General features: G+C 40.8%; 1 protein-coding gene across 2 annotated transcripts in view; it reads left to right on the top strand.

Moving 5' to 3' along the window:
- The first annotated feature begins 8,128 nt into the window (after positions 1 to 8,128).
- Positions 8,129 to 19,588, top strand: part of LOC116324511 — a 29,506-nt gene continuing 18,046 nt past the window's right edge. The window contains exons 1-2 of one of the 2 annotated variants that reach the window (XM_039607953.1): positions 8,129 to 8,196; positions 8,825 to 8,954. The gene's annotated coding sequence lies outside the window, so the exon portion shown is untranslated. Of the gene's footprint in view, positions 8,197 to 8,824; positions 8,955 to 18,590; positions 18,626 to 19,588 lie in introns of those variants that run through there. The other variant, XM_039607954.1, reaches the window with a different exon arrangement.

Below are 19,588 nucleotides of genomic sequence, written 5' to 3'. Positions count from 1 at the left end.
AATAAGTTTATCTAGTTTGAGATTTTCGGTTTATTATAGAGGCGATAATCATTGCACAGGGTCAAAGACACGGAGACAAACTACATCACTGAGGAGTTAAAAACCCTCACTCAGCAGATATTTGGACACTAAGTGGTAAAAAACAAAGCCGTAAATGAGGCTTCATATTAGGTATCGGATAAATGCCCCTCCTGTAAATCACAGGTTTGTCGAGCTGATAGTAAATCTGAACATTGACCCTCTTTAACTTGTCATGGTCTGCAGAACATGCAGGCCGAGTTTTTGAGGACTCAAATGCAAATGTGCAGAGACACAGTGTGTTTAACAAAAAGCAAACCAATTATTAGGCTGATGAGAAACATGCAAAGAAAAGCAAAACAAAAATACAAAGAGGAAACTGAAAACGACACATTAGTGGGCTGTACAGATGTTGATCCATTCATGTATACCACCTTAACTGCATTCAGTATCGGTGTGTATAAAACACTGTTTCTGCCTACAGACACTCTTGCTCTAATGCAGTGGTTCCCAAACTTTTTTTGCCAGGCCCCCCATTTTTACAAGAAAAATGTTCGCGCCCCCCCACCGACCGAGCCCCGTCAAAAACCTGTCCACTAGCAGTGTCCAAGCGCTCTTTTTTTTTTTCTTCTTTTCATACCGCGCCCCCCCTGCAATGGCTCTGCGCCCCCCCCTAGGGGGCGGGCCCCACACTTTGGGAACCTCTGCTCTAATGTATGATGGTGCATAAGTTGAGCAGAATAAGACGTTTTCTAACGTCTCTATTGAATGGCTTCAAAATGTGGCCCACACTACCAACACGGGTAAAACATGCGCTCCGAGGAGGCGACCAGAGAGTTGAACCATATTTTGTGGATGGTTTTGACCCCACAAGCAATACGGCTTATGAATTTGCAGGGTGTTTTCACCACGGTTCTGTTAAATGCTACCCCGAGAGTGAAGTTAACCCTGTCAGCAAGGCATCCTATGGACTGCTGCATCGCATATTTTGTGATAAAGTGGATGCATTGAGATCACAACACAGTGTGAACGTGGTCATGATGTGGGAGTGTGAATGGGCTGCCTTGAAACAGACAGACCCCAGAGTTTTGGCTTTCGAGCACATATACAGAAAGCCAGAAAATGTGAACTCTCGAGACGCACTCTTTGGAGGGTACACCAATGCCATGAAACTGTACCACAAGACTACATGTGATGAAAAAATATTTTACTATGATTTTACCAGCCTCTATCCAGAGGTGTGGACTCGAGTCACATGACTTGGACTCGAGTCAGACTTGAGTCATTAATTTTATGACTTTAGACTTGACTTGAAAAAAGGTTGTAAGACTTGTGACTTGACTTGGACTTTTACACCAGTGACTTGGGACTTGAATTGGACTTGAACCTGTTTACTTGAAAAGACTTGATATTTTACCCAAATCTAAAATTTAACATACATATTATATAAAAAGTGCGGACCATTAATTCACTTTATTCATTCATTCATTCTTACCACACTCCGTATGTATGTGAGCGTGAGCTGTAGCACAGCCAATCAAATTAACCAGATTTGAAAAAACAAGAACAAAAACGCTCGAGCCAAAAATGCTTCCAAGAGTAATTTCTTTCGGGTACATAAACTACGAAGTAGTCAACAAAAAAACGAAATGCAATATGCAAAACATGCAAGAAGAGAATCACAGACGGAGATGGAACAACTTCCAACTTTGTCCGACATTTGAAATTGCATAAAGAACGGTAGGTGGTGCTTTTTTTTTTTTTTTTTTTTTTTTTTGCTACGATGAGACAGCTGACTTAGCTAACTTCATCTTATTAGCAAATGTTCTTCGGCTACGCTGATGATACTGTTTGGCTTTAACAGGTATGATATGTTTGTCATGCTATTTTAAATCCGGTCCTGCAAGCGCATCCAAGAATAACATGCAACTTGTTAGCTCAGAATTGTCGGTGAATGGTGAGCAGGGTCCGTTTCAGAAAGTGGGTTCTGTAGCTGTACTCAGTCTCTCTCCGTCTCCTCCCCATCATTAACCCCGTAGATTTAACCCAGTTTAGACTGACAAATATTTATTTTACCATCACATCACAATTCAAAATCACTGTGTTTAATTTGCAATTAGTGTATGGTCGTGTTTAACTTTTGCATGTCTGAGCCAGGAAAAAAAATTTTTGGTTAGAAAATCTGGCCCACCTTAGTGTGTAATTGAGTAGTCCTGCTATACATGGCCTTTTTCTTCTGTCATTTATGTCAATACATCAAATAAAATACTTTGATCTTATATTATTAGCTGTTGTTTATTTGCAAAGGTTATTCTCAACAGGGATGCTAGACAAAAACGGCGTTTTCTACAGACAGCCTAGCATACGCTCTCCACTTGCGAGTGAAAAGAAAAACACCCCTTCCCTATTGGTGTTAGAGTTTACCATGTCAGCCAATCAAAAAAATGATAAGGCAACATGTGACATTTGGTTGTTTAGGAGAAGGGGAAGTTTTTAGGAGTGACACCATGACGGAAAGCGGGCGAGCGAAAGAAAGAGAGAGAGAGAGTTTTCATTTGTGAGACATTAGTGACGTTTAGCGTGTTTGGAGGCTGTAGTTAGTTTGTTGTGTAGTTATTGTTTTGTATTGTGTGTCGGTTAGACTGCTGAATTTCATATTTGATCTAAAAAGCTGTCAAAGGCAGATTCCAGTGTAAACGCTGTCTCCACATAGAAAACTGGACTGTTGCACCTCCAGTTGTCAGACCTGCAGGGTTTAGGCCTGTGGTGTTCTCCTCTGTCTTATACTGAACACAAACTACATTTTTTGGACTGGCACAAATAATTTGTGTGCCTTCTTATTTGATGCAGCACACCTGATTGTTCTGTAAATAGATTTAAATGGTTATATAAAAAACGCCTGAGGCCTTGGCTGCATTTTTAGGTAAATAGTACCATATAACTTTGTTGTTTGCAAAACTTGTGCATAATTTTTAGAAATGTACAATTTCTATTTGCATTTCAAGTTATGAAAATGATTCGTTAAACATGTAAAAAAAAAAATATAACTTTTTTCTACTCGGATTCTGAATTTTTGTCTGAATTTAGATCAACTTTGCTAATATAGTATACCAAAATGAAAAAATAACTCAAATTTCAGATATTTGAGGTTGTGCTGTAAATAATGATACCAAACAAGGCAAGAAAAACATATTTTAAAAGTGAAATATAGAAGTAAAATCAAAAGTAGTCAAGAACGGCCAATTATACCCGGGACCCCAGAGGGTTAAAAAAAAGACTTGAAAGGACTTGAAATTCAAAGTTTCGGACTTGGGACTTGACTTGAAAGTTGTCTGTCTTGACTTGCGACTTGACTCTGACTTGCTTGACTTTACTTGAGACTTGACTTGTGACTTGAGGATAAAGACTTGGGACTTACTTGAGACTTGCAAAACAATGACTTGGTCCCACCTCTGCCTCTATCCCACAGTGCAGTCTAAAAAGGCTTATCCTGTAGGACACCCACAAATCATTTACAACAACTTTGACAGGCTAGAAAATTATTTTGGCTTTGTTAAATGTTCAGTACTCCTAATTAGAGGTCAGTTTCACCCAGTCCTTTCCCATGGAGGATGCTGTCGGGAACCTGGGTGAAACAGACCTCTAGATGTGCTATGCTATCCTGCAATAGGTGTAGGCTGCTGGGGGGATTCCCATGATGCATTGTGTTTCTTCTTCAGTCACCTTTCTCACTCACTATGTGTTAATAGATCTCTCTGCACTGAATCATACCTGTTATTTATCTCTGGCTGTATTCCACAGCAGCACAGCAAAGGACCACCGGGCCAGACCTGCTTGCTATGTGGACAGTTATCTATGACACAAAGTTCACAAACTGCTGTGTTTATTATTTACTACAGCTGAGCACTTTATCATCCAAAATTAAAACTTATTGCTGCTGTTACATATCCTCCTGAGGACCGAGAAAAAAATGTCTTTCACTTTAATACTTGTCCACTACAGAGGACATAATGAATAGGCTGGGTTTCAGGAGGACATAATCATGACTACGATCACCTGGATGACTGAGAACCTTCACAGACATAATCATGAAACATGGCAGTTATTCTGATTTTCCAGCTTTGCTTTGAAAATCATCACAGGCTCCTTTATTCCTGGTATCACTCAGGTATTTCCAGGTAAAGGTGGAGCCTGACAATATTATGGGTATAGGAGGAAGTAAAGTTGAGTGCAGGTGGATGTTTTAGTGAAAACGAAGTCTGAGACACAGTGAGTAATAGAATTTTTTCTCTCAGTTTAAAATGTCATTTCAAATGTTTATGTACTGCTCTGTGCATTTAATCACTAGATCAACAATAAGCTCTCATCTTGTTTGAATCTGAGTTGTATTTGCTGTTAAACATTTCTGATCTTTGGAGATTTTTAAAACCCCTCTGAGGGATTAAGGAAGCGTAGTCTTAAACAGAAGCCCCAGGTACACCATCAGCCTGTTCATGTGTCTAACTGCTTTTCCCCACTCAATGACATGCCTGCAGGGGATCAAACCCCGGTAATCAGTGATTCTGTTCTGAGACACGTGAATCTAGAGAGACCAGCAACCATAGTCAATTGTCTTCCAGGGGCCAGAGCAGGCAAAACTGAGGGAAATTTAAAACTGCTGGCTAAAGACAAATGGAAATTCCATAAAACTGTAATTCCCATTGGCAGTAATGACACCTGGTTACATCAATCGGAGGTCATTAAAATCAATATTGAATCAATGTGTAAATTTGTCAAAACAAACTATGTAGTTTTCTCTGGTGTCCTCCCCAATCGGCCCAGGAGTGAAATCTTTATGAAACGTTTAGCCGCATGTTCTCCTTAAATTGCTAGCTGTCTGAGTGGTGTCCAAAAAAATGATGTGAGCTTTATAGACAATTGGGGAACTTTGAAAACAGAGTTAAAAGGGAGTTTTTCCTTCGCACTGTTGCCAAAATGCTTGCTCATAGGGGTTAAATGATTGTTGGGGTTTTCTCAGTTGTTTTATTGTAGGGTCTAGCTTACAATATAAATTCCCTTAAGGGAGATGTTGTTGTGATTTGGCGCTGTATAAATTAATTAGAACTGAATTTAAGTGAACTGAAATTGAAATTGAATTGAATTTGTAAGTAATTATGCTTTCTCCTGACTAACTCAGTTAGGATCCACTGCAGTCTTTAAGGCTTTGGTTGGCTATAACAAATTCTGTATTCCATACATTTCCTGCACAAAACCACTTTGGTCACCTGTGTTAAACTAAAAATAACACGTACATGCAAAGGTGTGGAGGAGCAGTAAGAAAGAAAGTCAACTAACAATTTTTCCACCTGAATGTGACTTCACTCACCCCATCCTGAAAGGTTGATATCAACCTCTGTGTTGATACGGTTATCTATGACACAAAGTTCACAAACTGCTGTGTTTATTATTTACTACAGCTGAGCACTTTATCATCCAAAGTTAAAACTTATTACTACTGTTACATATCCTCCTGAGGACAGAGGAAAAAATGTCTTTCACTTTAACACTTGTCCACTACAGAGGACATAATGAATAGGCTGGGTTTCAGGAGGACATAATCATGACTACGATCACCTGGATGACTGAGAACCTTCACAGACATAATCATGAAACATGACAGTTATTCTGATTTTCCAGCTTTGCTTTGAAAATCATCACAGGCTCCTTTATTCCTGGTATCACTCAGGTATTTCCAGGTAAAGGTGGAGCCTGACAATATTATGGGTATAGGAGGAAGTAAAGTTGAGTGCGGGCGGATGTTTTAGTGAAAACGAAGTCTGAGACACAGTGAGCAATAGAATTTTTTCTCTCAGTTTAAAATGTCATTTCAAATGTTTATCATCACAGGCTGCTTTATTCCTGGGTTTGAGGAGGTGTTTACATACAAAGTTGGAGCCTGGCAGTATTTCGGTACAAGAGGAACTAAACCTTAATGCAGACGTATGTTGCAGTGAAAACGAAGCCTGAAACATAATGAGTAATTAAAAAAGTTTCCAAAAAATGCAATTTCAAATATTTACATGTTGACAAAATCCTCCAAAATTGGCCCATGTTGATCTTCATCAGTATTTAGCAGGCTAATGATGACTGTGTCATCTGCAAATTTAACCCTGTAAGACCCAACCTATCAAAAATAGTAACAAAAATCGGTTTTTTTTGGAACTGAGATGTTTATTAACCCTTCTAACAAAATCCACAAAAATTTTCCTTGCATTATCATGTTGTTTATTACAAATGTTATTTATTGCATTTGATAGATTGGGTGTTTTTGGCAACTTTTTATTAATAACAGTGTTAATTTTTGACAACGAAAGAGTTTTGTCCATAACATTTTGAAATTACAGAATGTGTTTTACAGTTTTTCCCCTCAGAAACTCATGTATCAAATATGATACAAATGGCATTAAAGGGTTAAGGATGTGCCTGCTCACACGCTAGCTCCTGTGGCCATTGGTATAAAGAACATTTAGCAGGTGCAAAAGCACACATCCTTGAGGAGAGCCAGTGAAGAAGGAATGATACTCGGGCAGTGTGTCATTCACTCTCACCCTCTGAAACCTGTCTGTTAAAAAAAAAATCTAAAATCCTAGAGTATTTAAAAGTATTTGGTATCAGCTTTGGATTCGGGAGACAGACACTATCTCTACTTGTAAGATTAGGCTTAAAACTTTCCTTTTTGCTAAAGCATATAGTTAGGGCTGGATCAGGTGATCCTGAATCCTCCCTTATTTATGCTGCAATAGTGACGGCGGTGTTTTGAGATGTGAGAGATTTGCCACGTTTAGCGCAAATCTTGTGTAGTTAGTGTGTAGTGTAGTCAATAGTTTTGTTGGTGTGTCAGAACAATGAGGCGACTGCTGAATGTTACAGGTGTTACAGGAGTGATACATCTCCTGTTGTCAGGCCTGCAGGTATCAGGCTGTTGTTCTCCTTTATCTCATAGTGGACAGAAATTATTTTTTGGAGTGGCACAAATAATTTGTGTGGCATCAGATTAATGTAGAACAGCTGATTGTTCTGTAAATAGTTTGAAATGTTTATTTTAAAAAACGCCTTGGCTGCATTTTTAGGTAAACAGTTGCAAAAAACTTTGTTGTTTGCAAAACTCAGTTACTTTTTTGAAGAAGTAACTATATAATTAATTGCCCAACATTGGTCATTATATACTGTATTTTGCAGAGAGAGACTTACAGAACTCTCTCTCAGACCACAGACTCATAATACAAGTCAGAGATTTATAAAAAAAAAAACCCAGAAAGTTGTGTTTTCAAAATTGGAGTTCAAGTTATTTTTACTTCCAATAGTGTTAACATACTACACAGGTCATGAACAAGATTTTTTTTTTTAATTTTCATTGTAAGTGGGCTCAAGCAGTTCATTAAAAGTAGTCTAACATAAATGTAAATGTTGTAATTTGATTATTTTAATAAACCATGTAACTTGGATGGATTCGATGTTGGTGTGACCACAGTGCACACGTCTGATGTCGCTCACAGTGGTCCAATTCAACTTGTTACTTTTTAAAAAATAAGGAATTTAACACATTAGCTACTACTACAAATGGATCAGGCCGCCAGTGGAGTTACCTGTAATTCTTTCACCAATCAGTTGTAGCCATGCAGTCACATGACCAGAGCGGCCCAAGCCTTTCAGCATACACACGGAAAGAAGAAATGCATCAAAAAATGGCAGAGGCATGTGTCTCCGCTGAACTGAAGAGGATGAACACACTTGGCCTCATGTTCAAAGTATGTTTTGCTTAAAAGCAATACAAAAGAACAGCTATATAATGTGGTGTCTTCAGGGTTATCCAAGGCCAAAATAAAAAACAAAATGAATCTAAACTGATTACCACACACCCGACCTTACCAAAACAAAAGCCAAAAATAAAGACAGAGTCTGACCTCCTTAACTCACTCAAAACAGGAGAAAATGGGTGATGAAAAGAAACGGCAGCTCACCTCTACCCACTCCACCTTCTCAACTGTCACAACGTGACTGCAGCCAGCAGCTGGCAAAGGTATACTGTTTGGTCGTGGGGAGAAACGCGAGAACCCCTCTTGCTGCGGCGCTCAAGCCTCCATTTTATGGGCAGGTCCTCCAGCTGGAACCAGTCACAGCAGCAGGGCCCCGGCACAGGTGAATAAACATAAACAGATGTGTTGATTGCACAAAACAAACACATATAATGCAGGCTCGTAACAAGAGTCTTGCTAATGACCTAATAATTTTTTTCTGGTGTGTTGCTGGACATGTTTAATAGTTTCAGGACACTGGCCCTTGAGGACTGTAGCTTGACACCCGTTGGTTACAGGATCAGTCTTAGGTCTTTGCCACATTAAAAATTAAATGATTAAAAAATTGCGCATGTCCAGAATAACTCCCTTTCTCTGCTAGAAACTGTATTAGTAATTAAGCCATTTTAATATTTTTCTTTCTTCAACAAGTGACTTTTTGTCCTGAATCCTCCTTCAATGAACAACAGCGATGACGTGTAGGAGTTTATAACTAAGAGGAACAGCTAAACAATTTTGAAGGAGAATCTATGGGCTAGCACTGCTTAGCTATTACATACGTTCTTATTTTGAACTTAATCTGGAATCCATCGCAAATTGTTTGTGTGGGATATGAATGACAAGAATAAGAGTTGGTAAAAAACATCTCCAGTGTGATAAAATTTTCATGGCAAACATCTGCAGCTTGGCAGTCTATACAGCACAATAATTCCTAGACCTAATTCTTTTGAAAACCTTATATATTTCCACAGGTCTCAACTTCATCAGACATCACCTAGACACAGAGCTGGATGAGACCAGCACAAACGGCAGCCTATTTGATGAAGATGAAGCCAGAAGCAAGGGAGCTGGACTGGTACCTTTCATGTCCATTCACTGGAGGTGCTGATCTATTGCAAAGCCTTCCTCACATCAAGAAGCTGTCGATCAAAATCAATACAGCTCTTCCTGCATCTGGAGCCTGTGAGGGACATTTTAGTCAGGCAGGACTCCTGTTCACTGCTAAACAATTACAGCTTCACAGCAAGAACCTTGAGAGCAAACTGCTGCTGAAGCTTAACAATCATTTCACTGAGTGTAGAAATGGCACACTTTTGCTAAATATGCAGAGATAGATGCACACTCATTAAATTTCTGGTAAAGTGAGCTGCCTTGTATGTGCATATGTTGAAGTTGCCTCGTTCTAATGTTTTCTCTGAGGCTGAGTATACAGCACATCGTGTCACTGCAAATGGTTTGCACTGTTCATATATTTATATTATTTACTGTAGGTATGGGTTAAAAAAAGCTTTATGTTGTGAAAAACTGAAATCTGGAAATTAGAATTGTTGTGCCTTAATTTGTTGATGTTTTTACATAAATTCTCTTCAAAAATACTAACATTTGTACATTTATTTTTGTTTGTCTGATAGCATTTATTTTAAAAAAGTAAAAATTACGTCAGACTTTACAACCAGTTACTCAGTACTTGAGTAGTCTTTTCACCAACTACTTTTTTACTCTTACTTGAGTAATTTTTTTGGGATGAATACTTTTCACTTTTACTTGAGTAATAATATTTTAAAGTAATGCTACTATTATTTCAGTTTTCAGTTTTTTAGATACTTGACCCACTTCTGGCATTTAAGTCCTTAGTTTCCTCCAGTTCATTGTCTTGTCATTGTTGTGGTCAATTCCGCTTTTGTGTTTCAGTTCAGTTCAATTCAGCCAACTGACTGAAACCTCAATCTTTCAGTCAGTCAGTCTCATGTTCTGTTCATCCTGCCTTCCTAATAAAAACCATCTTCATCCTTCGCCAACCCCCGAGTCCTGTGTTTGGGTCCTCTCTTTTCCACATCCACACAGCGACCCTTGACAGAATGACAACTCATGTGCCGACACGCAATGGACCCAGCCGAATCTGAACTGTACGAGCTGCAGCAGGCACCGCTCTCCATTTTGGAGGGAGAGGTGAGGTGGAAGCCGTGGCCCCTCCCGGAGTATGAGCATGTCTTCAAGGGGACTCGTCTGGCTCTAGCCAGGCCTCAAAGACGCCGCGGTTCCCCACCTGCTCACTCTCTCGCCTGTCCGTTCCTTGAAATCACTCACCCGCACTCCCACCTCACGGTGGCACAGTGGCTCCGCCTCTGATCTCGGCTTGATGGAAGCTGGTCTGCTTTTCCGCCAAGGGGAGGCCGCAATATCTGGCGGTGAGTGAAACAGACTTTTTTTCTTCCTCCTCACCTCAACCCAGATACTCCTATTCACCCTTCAATAACTTTAATGACCGCTGTTCACCGCCCACCAAAACTAAAGATTTATTGTAACCATTGTAACCAACCAACTATCCGATAAATGTTAATTACCAACCTGCACCCATAAAGACTGTTCTGCCCTCTGAGGCTTTCACCAAGAACATTTAATCTTTCAAATCCAATCATTTCTCTCATTCTGGTACTAATGAGAGTACTTAGTACTCCCCTGTACCCATGCCAGTTCCTCGGGTCGGGGCAGCTGACGTCCAGCCATCACCAGTTCCTGTGCCAGCTCACAGGGCGAGGGCATTGAGTGATGATGCACTGAGTGTTTCTTCTACCTCTTCTTATGGGCTCAAAATGTGGTCATAAATATTTTGTACTTGTAAATCAGTTTTGTACTTGTAAATCAGGATTTGTATGTGTAAAAAGAATTTGTGCGTGCGTAAAAAAGATCTGTATGTGTAAAAAAGATTTGTGTGTGTAAAAAGAATTTGTGCGTGCGTAAAAAAGATTTGTATGTGTAAAAAAGATTTGTATGTGTAAAAAGAATTTGTGCGTGCGTAAAAAAGATTTGTATGTGTAAAAAAGATTTGTGTGTGGACTTAGCCAAAAACCCCCCTGCAAGTTACAAGTACGAATTTTGACCCTATTTTTCTTCCTGTCATCTGATTGGTCAATGTCATGTCAATCACAAATGTAACAATCCAGTCAGAGAACAGATGGGTTTGGCTGTCGGAGGGGCACTTTTTTGAACTGCAGGTCCTTGAAGGGAATAAATGCCCTTTTACATGCCAACCCAGCGTTTTCCTTTATCACCACGAAGGAAAACAGTCTGTGGTCGTCCGAGTTTGGTGATTTTTGTGTCACAGGTCTACGTGCTTTATACAGGGACTTCCACAGCCTTTTCAACAGCGCTGCTGGACCGGGGGGGGCAGTGTTTTGAAATGACAGTCTTCATTACAAAGCTTTCTTCGTTATGAATTAGCATACATGTTTTTATTGAACATTTGAAGAACTAGCAAAAACCAGAAACTGTTGTAGAGGACATAAAGTCAGAGATAGAAACGACAAGGAGCAGGTGCATCTAGTACAGGTAGAGCTGCTGCAAAACCCACAGAGCTCAGCAGCCAGCGCAACAAATTCTGGATCCTTTGCTTTTAGTTAGCAGTTAGCATTAGCAGCACATCCTGCGTCCGATGTGAAAGGACCTTCATGCTGCGCACTGTGACTCTCACAGCAATGGTCCCGGTCAGCCCTGACTTTGTGTTAAACTAATCCTAAAGTAATAATGGTATTTCTAACCACTGACATACCACAACTTTATCCTTTCAACAGCTGCTGAAAGTAAGGGGACCTAGCTGCTATCGGATATTTATATAGAGATCCTCCAGCTTCAAACTGTATTACCCTTCAAGGACCTGCAGTTCAAAAAGTGCCCCTCCGACAGCCAAACCCATCTGTTCTCTGATTGATTGTTACATTTGTGATTGACATGACATTGACCAATCAGATGACAGGAAGAAAAATAGGGTCAAAATTCGTACTTGTAACTTGCAGGGGGTTTTTGGCTAAGTCCACACACAAATCTTTTTTTACACATACAAATCTTTTTTTACGCACGCACAAATTCTTTTTACACATACAAATCTTTTACGCACGCACAAATTCTTTTACACATACAAATCTTTTTTACACACACACAAATCTTTTTTACACATACAAATCTTTTTACACGACGCACAAATTCTTTTTACACATACAAATCTTTTTTACACACACACAAATCTTTTTTACACATACAAATCCTGATTTACAAGTACAAAACTTATTTACAAGTACAAAATATTTATGACCACATTTTGAGCCCATATCTTCTGCCTCCCGTTCTCTTTTTAAAGTCGAAGGTAAATATATTTATTATAGCACATTTAAAATAACACCTGTTCACCAAAGTGCTGTACATTTAAAATAGTCAAATGAGATACAATCATAGGAAGACATGACAAAATTTGAGAATGGAAGCATAAAATGAAAAATGTGAGTAAGGAGTAACACAAAAGTAGCTGAAACTCATTCTGATTTAAAAGTCAAGGAATAAAAGTAGCTTATTAAGTAACGGTTTAACTACAGCCTGCTTGAAGGCCTGTGGTACATAGCCGATTATTAGAGATAGGTTGATCAGATTTAAGATTGAAGGATTAATTAATGGCAGAACTTCTTTGAGCAGTTTTGTAGGAATGGGGTCTAAAAGACAGGTTGACGGTTTGGAGGAAGTAATTACTGAAGTTAACTCAGAAAGATCAATTGGAGAAAAAGACTCTAGATGAATATCAATGGAACTGAAAGAAGCTCTAGATAATATTACATCTGTGTGGTGATTATGAGTAATTTTTTTCTCTAATGGTTAAAATTTTCTTTGTGAAGAAGTTCATGAAGTCATTACTAGTTAACGCTAAAGGAATGGTTGGCTCAACAGTGCTCTGACTTTTGACAGCCTGGCCACAGTGCTGAAGAGAAACCTAGGGTTGTTTACTTTCTTCAATCAATGATGAAAAGTAAGATGTTCTAATTTTATGAAGGGCTTTCTTATAAAGCAGCAAACTATTTCTCCAGGCTAAATGATGATCTTCTAAATTTGTGATACGCCATTTCCACTCCAGCTTACGAGTTATCTGCTTTAGGCTACGTGTTTGAGAATTATACCACGGAGTACTTCTGATCTGAGGCTCTCTTTTTCACAGTATCCAGTGCCATATATAGCGAGGAGGCAAAATTATAATAAATATAATAATACATGTAATAATAATATATGTTGAGAAGAGATAAAATTATTAAAAAGATAATTGACCACTGTTGGCCTCTCCCCGAATTGCTACCTTATCATGGTGGAGGGGTTTGTGTGTCCCAGGGATCCCAGGGACTATGCTGTCCAGGGGCTTCTGTCCCCTGGTGGGGTCTCCCATGGCAAATTGGTCCTGGGTGAGGGACCAGACAAAGGGTGATTCAGAAGACCCTTATGAAAAGACCATCAAGGGAACAGTTCACCCTGCCTGGGATAGGGTTACTGGGGCCCCGCCCTGGAGCCAGGCCTGGGGAGGGTGCCCTGCAGGCCCACAACCCGCAGGAGGGGTCAGGTGCATTGTGTGCCGGGTAGCGGCCCAGAGCGAAGGTCAGCCTAATGTGTACCTTAATCAAGCCATGTAATAACAACATGTGCCAGAACATAATAGTGCAAAAGTAACATGACGAAACTCTGTTCAGACAGTGAACGGACTGATTCTTATATAACGCTTTTTTACTCTCCCAGATTACTCAAAGTGCTCTATACAACATGCTGCATTCACCCAATTACACACTTTCTCTAAACTGAATGCTTCCTAACTACATTCATACACATTTACACTTTTGACATGCAGACTGGAGGAGCCAGGGATCGAACCACTAACCTTGCGATCATTAGGTGATCTGCTCTACCTCCTGAGCTACAGCCACCCACTGATAAAGATGAGTAAACCATTGTAAACGTTGGCTACCATAGCAGTATAGTATTGCAAAATGGCATTTGGGTCTTCTAACTAAAATAGGAAAATAGGAACATAAATAGTGCCATCATTGCCAGACCCAGCTCACATCTGATTGACATACACTCTGCCATGACACCAGTCTGTCAGAAGTGCCAACTTGATGCCAGATCCGGGCCAGACCTGTTTTCTGTGGGCCTGGGCCTGGCCCACATACACCAAACTACAATCGAGCCAGATATGGCATGCCACCACATAGACAGTGCCATCTATGTCAGGCCTGGCCCATATCTGGATGACATGCGTCTTATCATGCCAAAAGTCAGCCAGCAGTGCCGGCTTGATACCAGATCTGGGTCAGACCTGCTTGCTATGTGGGGGGTGGTGGTCCCCATTTTTAAGAAGGGGGACCATAGAGTGTGTTCCAACTACAAGGGATTCAATTCAATTCAATTTTATTTATATAGCGCCAAATCACAACAACAGTTGCCTCAAGGCGCTTTATATTGTAAGGTAGACCCTACAATAATACATACAGAGAAAAACCCAACAATCATATAACCCCCTATGAGCAAGCACTATGGCAACAGTGGAAAGGAAAAACTCTAGGATTAAAGACATGCTGTGGAAGAGAGACAGAGATTAATAACAAGAACGATTCAATGCAGAGAGGTCTATTAACACATACAGAGAAATGTGACTGGAAAGGAAACACTCAATGCATCATGGGAATCCCCGGCAGCCTACGTCTATTGCAGCATAACTACGGGAGGATTCAGGGTCACCTGATCCAGCCCTACCTTTATGCTTTACCAAAAGGAAAGTTTTAAGCCTAATGTTAAAAGTAGAGATAGTGTCTGTCTTCCGAATCCAAACTGGAAGCTGGTTCCACAGAAGAGGGGCCTGAAAACTGAAGGCTCTGCTGCCTGTTCTAATTTTAAATACTCTAGGAACAACAGGTAAGCCTCAAATAGGGTGATATAATACTACAAGGTCATTAAAATAAGATGGGGCCTGATTATTTAAGACCTTGTATGTGAGGAGCAGGATTTTGAATTCAATTCTGGATTTAACAGGAAGCCAATGAAGGGAAGCCATTATAGGAGAAATATGCTCTCTCTTTCTAGTCCCTGTCAGGACTCTTGCTGCAGCATTTTGGATTAACTGAAGGCTTTTCAGGGAGTTTTTAGGACATCCTGATAATAATGAATTACAGTAGTCCAGCCTGGAAGAAATAAATGCATGAACTAGTTTTTCAGCGTCAAGATTTTCAGGGCCAAGTACAATAACCTCAGTTTTATCTGAATTAACAAGCAGAAAGTTATGAATGTCTTTAAGACATTCCTGCAGTTCAACTAATTGGTGTGTGTTATCTGGCTTCATGGATAGATAGAGCTGGGTGTCATCTGTATAGCAGTGAAAATGTATGCTATGTCTTCTGATGATACTGCCTAAGGGAACCATGTATAAAGTAAACAGAATTGGTCCTAGCACTGAACCCTGTGGAACCTCATAGTTAACCTTAGTGTGTAAAGAAGACTCTCAATTTACATGAACAAATTGGAGTCTATTAGATAGATACAATACTGATACAAACCACTGCGGCGCAGTACATGTAATATCTACAGCATGCTCGAAATACCTATAGCGTGCTCTAATCGATCTAATACAATATTATGGTCGACAGTATCGAACGCTGCACTGAGGTCTAGCAGGACAAGCACGGGGTTGAGTCCACTGTCAGAGGCCATAAGAAGATCATTTGTAACCTTCACTAAAGCTGTTTCTGTGCTGTGATGAGCTCTGAAACCTGACTGAAACTCTTCAAATAAGCCATTCCTCTGCAGATGATCTGTTAGCTGTTTGACAACTACTCTTTCAAGGATTTTTGATATGAAAGGAAGGTTGGAGATTGGCCTATAATTAGCTAAGACTGCTGGGTCTAGAGATGGCTTTTTAAGTAAAGGTTTAACTACTGCCAGCTTGAAGGCCCGAGGTACATAGCCGATTATTGAAGACAGGTTGATCACATTTAAGATTAAAGCATTAATTAATGGCAGAACTTATTTGAGCAGTTTTGTGGGAATGGTGTCTAAACGACACGTTGATGGTTTGGAGGAACTAATTACTGAAGTTAACTCAGAAAGATCAATTGGAGAAAAAGAGTCTACATGAATATCAATGGTACTAAAAGTAGCTGTAGATAATGTTACATCTTGTTAGGTAATAAATATATAATCTTAAATGCTTATATGGTGATTATATTGGTTATATAAGAAAGGCCCAGACTTCAGTGTAAAACTAGGTTGCAGGCTGACAGGAAATTACATGCTTTTGCAGCTAGAAAGTGAAACCAACTAGGCTGTTTGATCGAAACTTAAAGTGTGGTGTGACGTAGAGAGCAAGTAAATACCTAGGCTTCCGTTTGTGCTTCAGACCTGGGGTTGTGTGTTTTGTGTTCAGGTCTCCATATCCCGGATATGCAAAATAAAGATCATTTTTAAAGTAAAAGGACCACTTTGAGCCCTGTGTCTTTTTGGCCGTAAAGAATTTAAAGAACTGGGATTTAATAATCTGTGACTGGGAATCTTGTCAAAGTTGAGGGACACATGGATTCCAATCAGTATCAGCAGATTCTGGAGACCAATGTCCAGGAATCAGTGACAAAGCTGAAGCTGCACCGGGGCTGGATCTTTCACCAAGACAACGACCCGAAACACTGATCAAAATCCACTAAGGCATTCATGCAGAGGAACAAGTACAACGACCATCTCAGTCCCCAGACCTGAATATTAATGAAAATCTGTGGTGTGAGTTATAGAGAGCTGTCCATGCTTGGAAGCCATCAAACCTGAATGAACTAGAGCTGTTTTGTAAAGAGGAATGGTCCAAAATACCTTCAACCACAATCCAGACACTCATTGGAACCTACAGGAAATGTTTAGAGGCTGTAATTTCTGCAAAAGGCGGATCTACTAAATATTGATTTCATTTCTTTTTTTGTAGTACCCAAATTTATGCACCTGCCTGATTTTGTTTAAACAATTATTGCACACTTTCTGTAAATCCAATAAACTTCATTTCACTTCTCAAATATCACTGTGTCTCCTATATGATATATTTAACTGACATTTTTTATTGTAACAACCAACGATTTATACAGGAAAATAATGACTATTAAAATGTTGCCCAAACTTTTGTATCCCACTGTATCTTGGGGTCTTGTTCACGAGTGATGGGAGAAGGGAGCCGGAGATTGACAGACGGATTGGTGCTATGGCTGCAGTGATGTGGACGCTGTACTAGTCTGTTGTGGTGAAGAGAAAGCTGAGTGTAAAAACAAAGCTCTCAATTTACCGGTCGATCTACGTCCCTACCCTCACCTATGGTATTAAATTCCGTTCTTTTGAATTCTTTTGGTGACAGAGAAAGACTGGACTCAGAGTGGTCAAGCTCAAAAAATGATCTTTATTTTACATTTCCGGAAATGGAGACCCGCCACACGAACACATATGCTCAGGTCTGAGAGTATTACAAGCTACATGTGTACATATATCTCTGATATACGTCACACACACACACACAGTTTACTTAGTTCATCTTTTTCTGTGTCTGGTGCACTAAAACTTCCTGTTCTCTGCAAAAGCATGCAGTTTCCTGTAGGTACTTTTGGCTCAGACTCTACTCAGAGTTGGCCCTTTTAGACTATATTAAAAACAAGTAACAATAAGCACTAAATAAGCACTAACAATATATTATTTTGGGACAATGGTCACGAACTGTGGGAAGTGACTGAAAAGAACGAGATCACGGATACAAGAAATGAGCTACATCTGAAGGGTGGCTGGCCTCTCCCTTAGAGATAGGGTGAGAGGTTCAGCTATCCGTGAGGGGCTCAGAGTAGAGCCTTTGCTCCTCCACATCAAAAGAAGCGAGTTGAGGTGGTTTGGGCATCTGACAAGGATGCCTCCTGGGCGCCTCTTGGGTGAGGTGTTCCGGGCATGTCCCACCGGGAGGAGGCCCCAGGGCAGACCCAGGACATGCTGGAGAGATTATATCTCTTGGTTGGCCTTAGTATTCCCCCAAATAAGCTGGAGGAGATGGCTGGGGAGAGGGAGGTCTGGGCTTCTCTTCTTAGTGCTGCTGCCCCCGCGAAACGGCCCTTTGTAAGGGCCATCCATCCATCGGAAGATGATGAATGGATGGATGGAACTCTGTTGGAATAGCGTTCAGGTAGCTGGTGTGCTCTGCTTGGCAGTATATTGGCTTGTGTTCCAGGTCTGTCCAGTATCCTCCCCCGCCACCTGATCCAACTCACCACCAGGTGGTGATTGGTTGACACTGTAATTATGTTTAAAAATTAAAAAACTGACATGATATTGTTATAAACGCAGATCTTCCGGCGCCCCCCGTGAGCGGCAGCCTGTTACAGCAGCTCTGCTCATTCTGAGTTTCTTTCTTTCTTATCTTTTTTTTTTCTCGTAATTTTTATAACTAACGTATTAGTAATTAGACTCTGCAATCATGTTCTACTGTTTTGTGTTAGTCTTGGTCGTTTTTCTTAGTTTTTTTTCCACTTTTTTCACCAGTGTCTGGGGACCCAGTGCAGGGATCCTTTGTTTACAGTAGGGATCAGCTGTTAGCACTACGTCCCGCAGCGGTACTGCCGGTGGACAGACTCGATATTGCCAGCGAGCTGAGGAAGAAAAGACGGGGTTGTCGTGCTGGGAAGGAGCGCCATCACCCGAGAAGGAGACGTTATCGACCATCTCTTCCTTCTGTAATCATTGGAAACGTAAGATCTTTGCCCAATAAGATGGATGAGCTCACGTTGCTAACCTGGTCACAGAGGGACTACCGCCAATGTTGCATCATGATGCTAACGGAGTCCTGGCTAACACCGCTAACTCTGGACACGAGCGTGACACTACCGGGATTCCAGAGGAAAGGAGGGGGGACTGGCAGTGTTTGTGAATGACAGATGGTGTAACCCTGGGCACATCACTGTAAAAGAACCTCTGCAGCAGAGACATTGAGCTGTTAGCCGTTAGCATGCGTCCGTACTACCTGCCCCGGGAATTCTCGCATGTTATCGCGATAACAGCGTATGTCCCCCCCCCTCGGCCAACGCGGATGCAGCCTGTGACTCTCTCCACTCTGTGGTCAGCAGACTGCAAACACAATCTCCGAGAGCCCTTCTCATAATATCAGGGGACTTTAATCATGCCTCACTGGACTCCACACTGCCCACCTTCACCCAGTATGTGACCTGCCAAACGAGAGACAATAAAACACTTGACTTACTGTATGCCAATGCAGAAGAGGCATACAGTTAATCACCTCTCCCTCCCCTGGGCAGATATGACCACAATCGGGTGCACCTTGTCCCTGTGTATGAGCCCTTAGTGCGCAGGGAGCCACCAGCCACCCGCACAGTACAGAGATGGTCGGAGGAGAGCGAGGAGGCTCTTAAGGATTGTTTTGAGTCGACTGTGTGGGAGGTGATCTGTGACGACCACAGAGAGGACATCGACAGCCTTACTACATGCATTACTGACTATATTAGTTTCTGTGTGGATAACACCGTACCTACCAGGACTGTGCGGTGTTTTTCTAACAACAAACCTTGGATTACCGCAGAAATTAAAGCTGTCCTCAAGCAGAAGAGGAGGGCCTTCAAATCCAGAGACAAAGAGGAGCTGAAAAGGGTGCAGCGAGAGCTGAGGGGACTGATAAGGAATGGGAAGGATAGCTACAG

Source organism: Oreochromis aureus, linkage group 3, assembly GCF_013358895.1.
Source record: "Oreochromis aureus strain Israel breed Guangdong linkage group 3, ZZ_aureus, whole genome shotgun sequence".
Lineage (NCBI taxonomy): Eukaryota > Metazoa > Chordata > Actinopteri > Cichliformes > Cichlidae > Oreochromis > Oreochromis aureus.
Note: the sequence above shows the minus strand (reverse complement) of the source record. Positions and strands in the feature narration are given on the sequence as shown.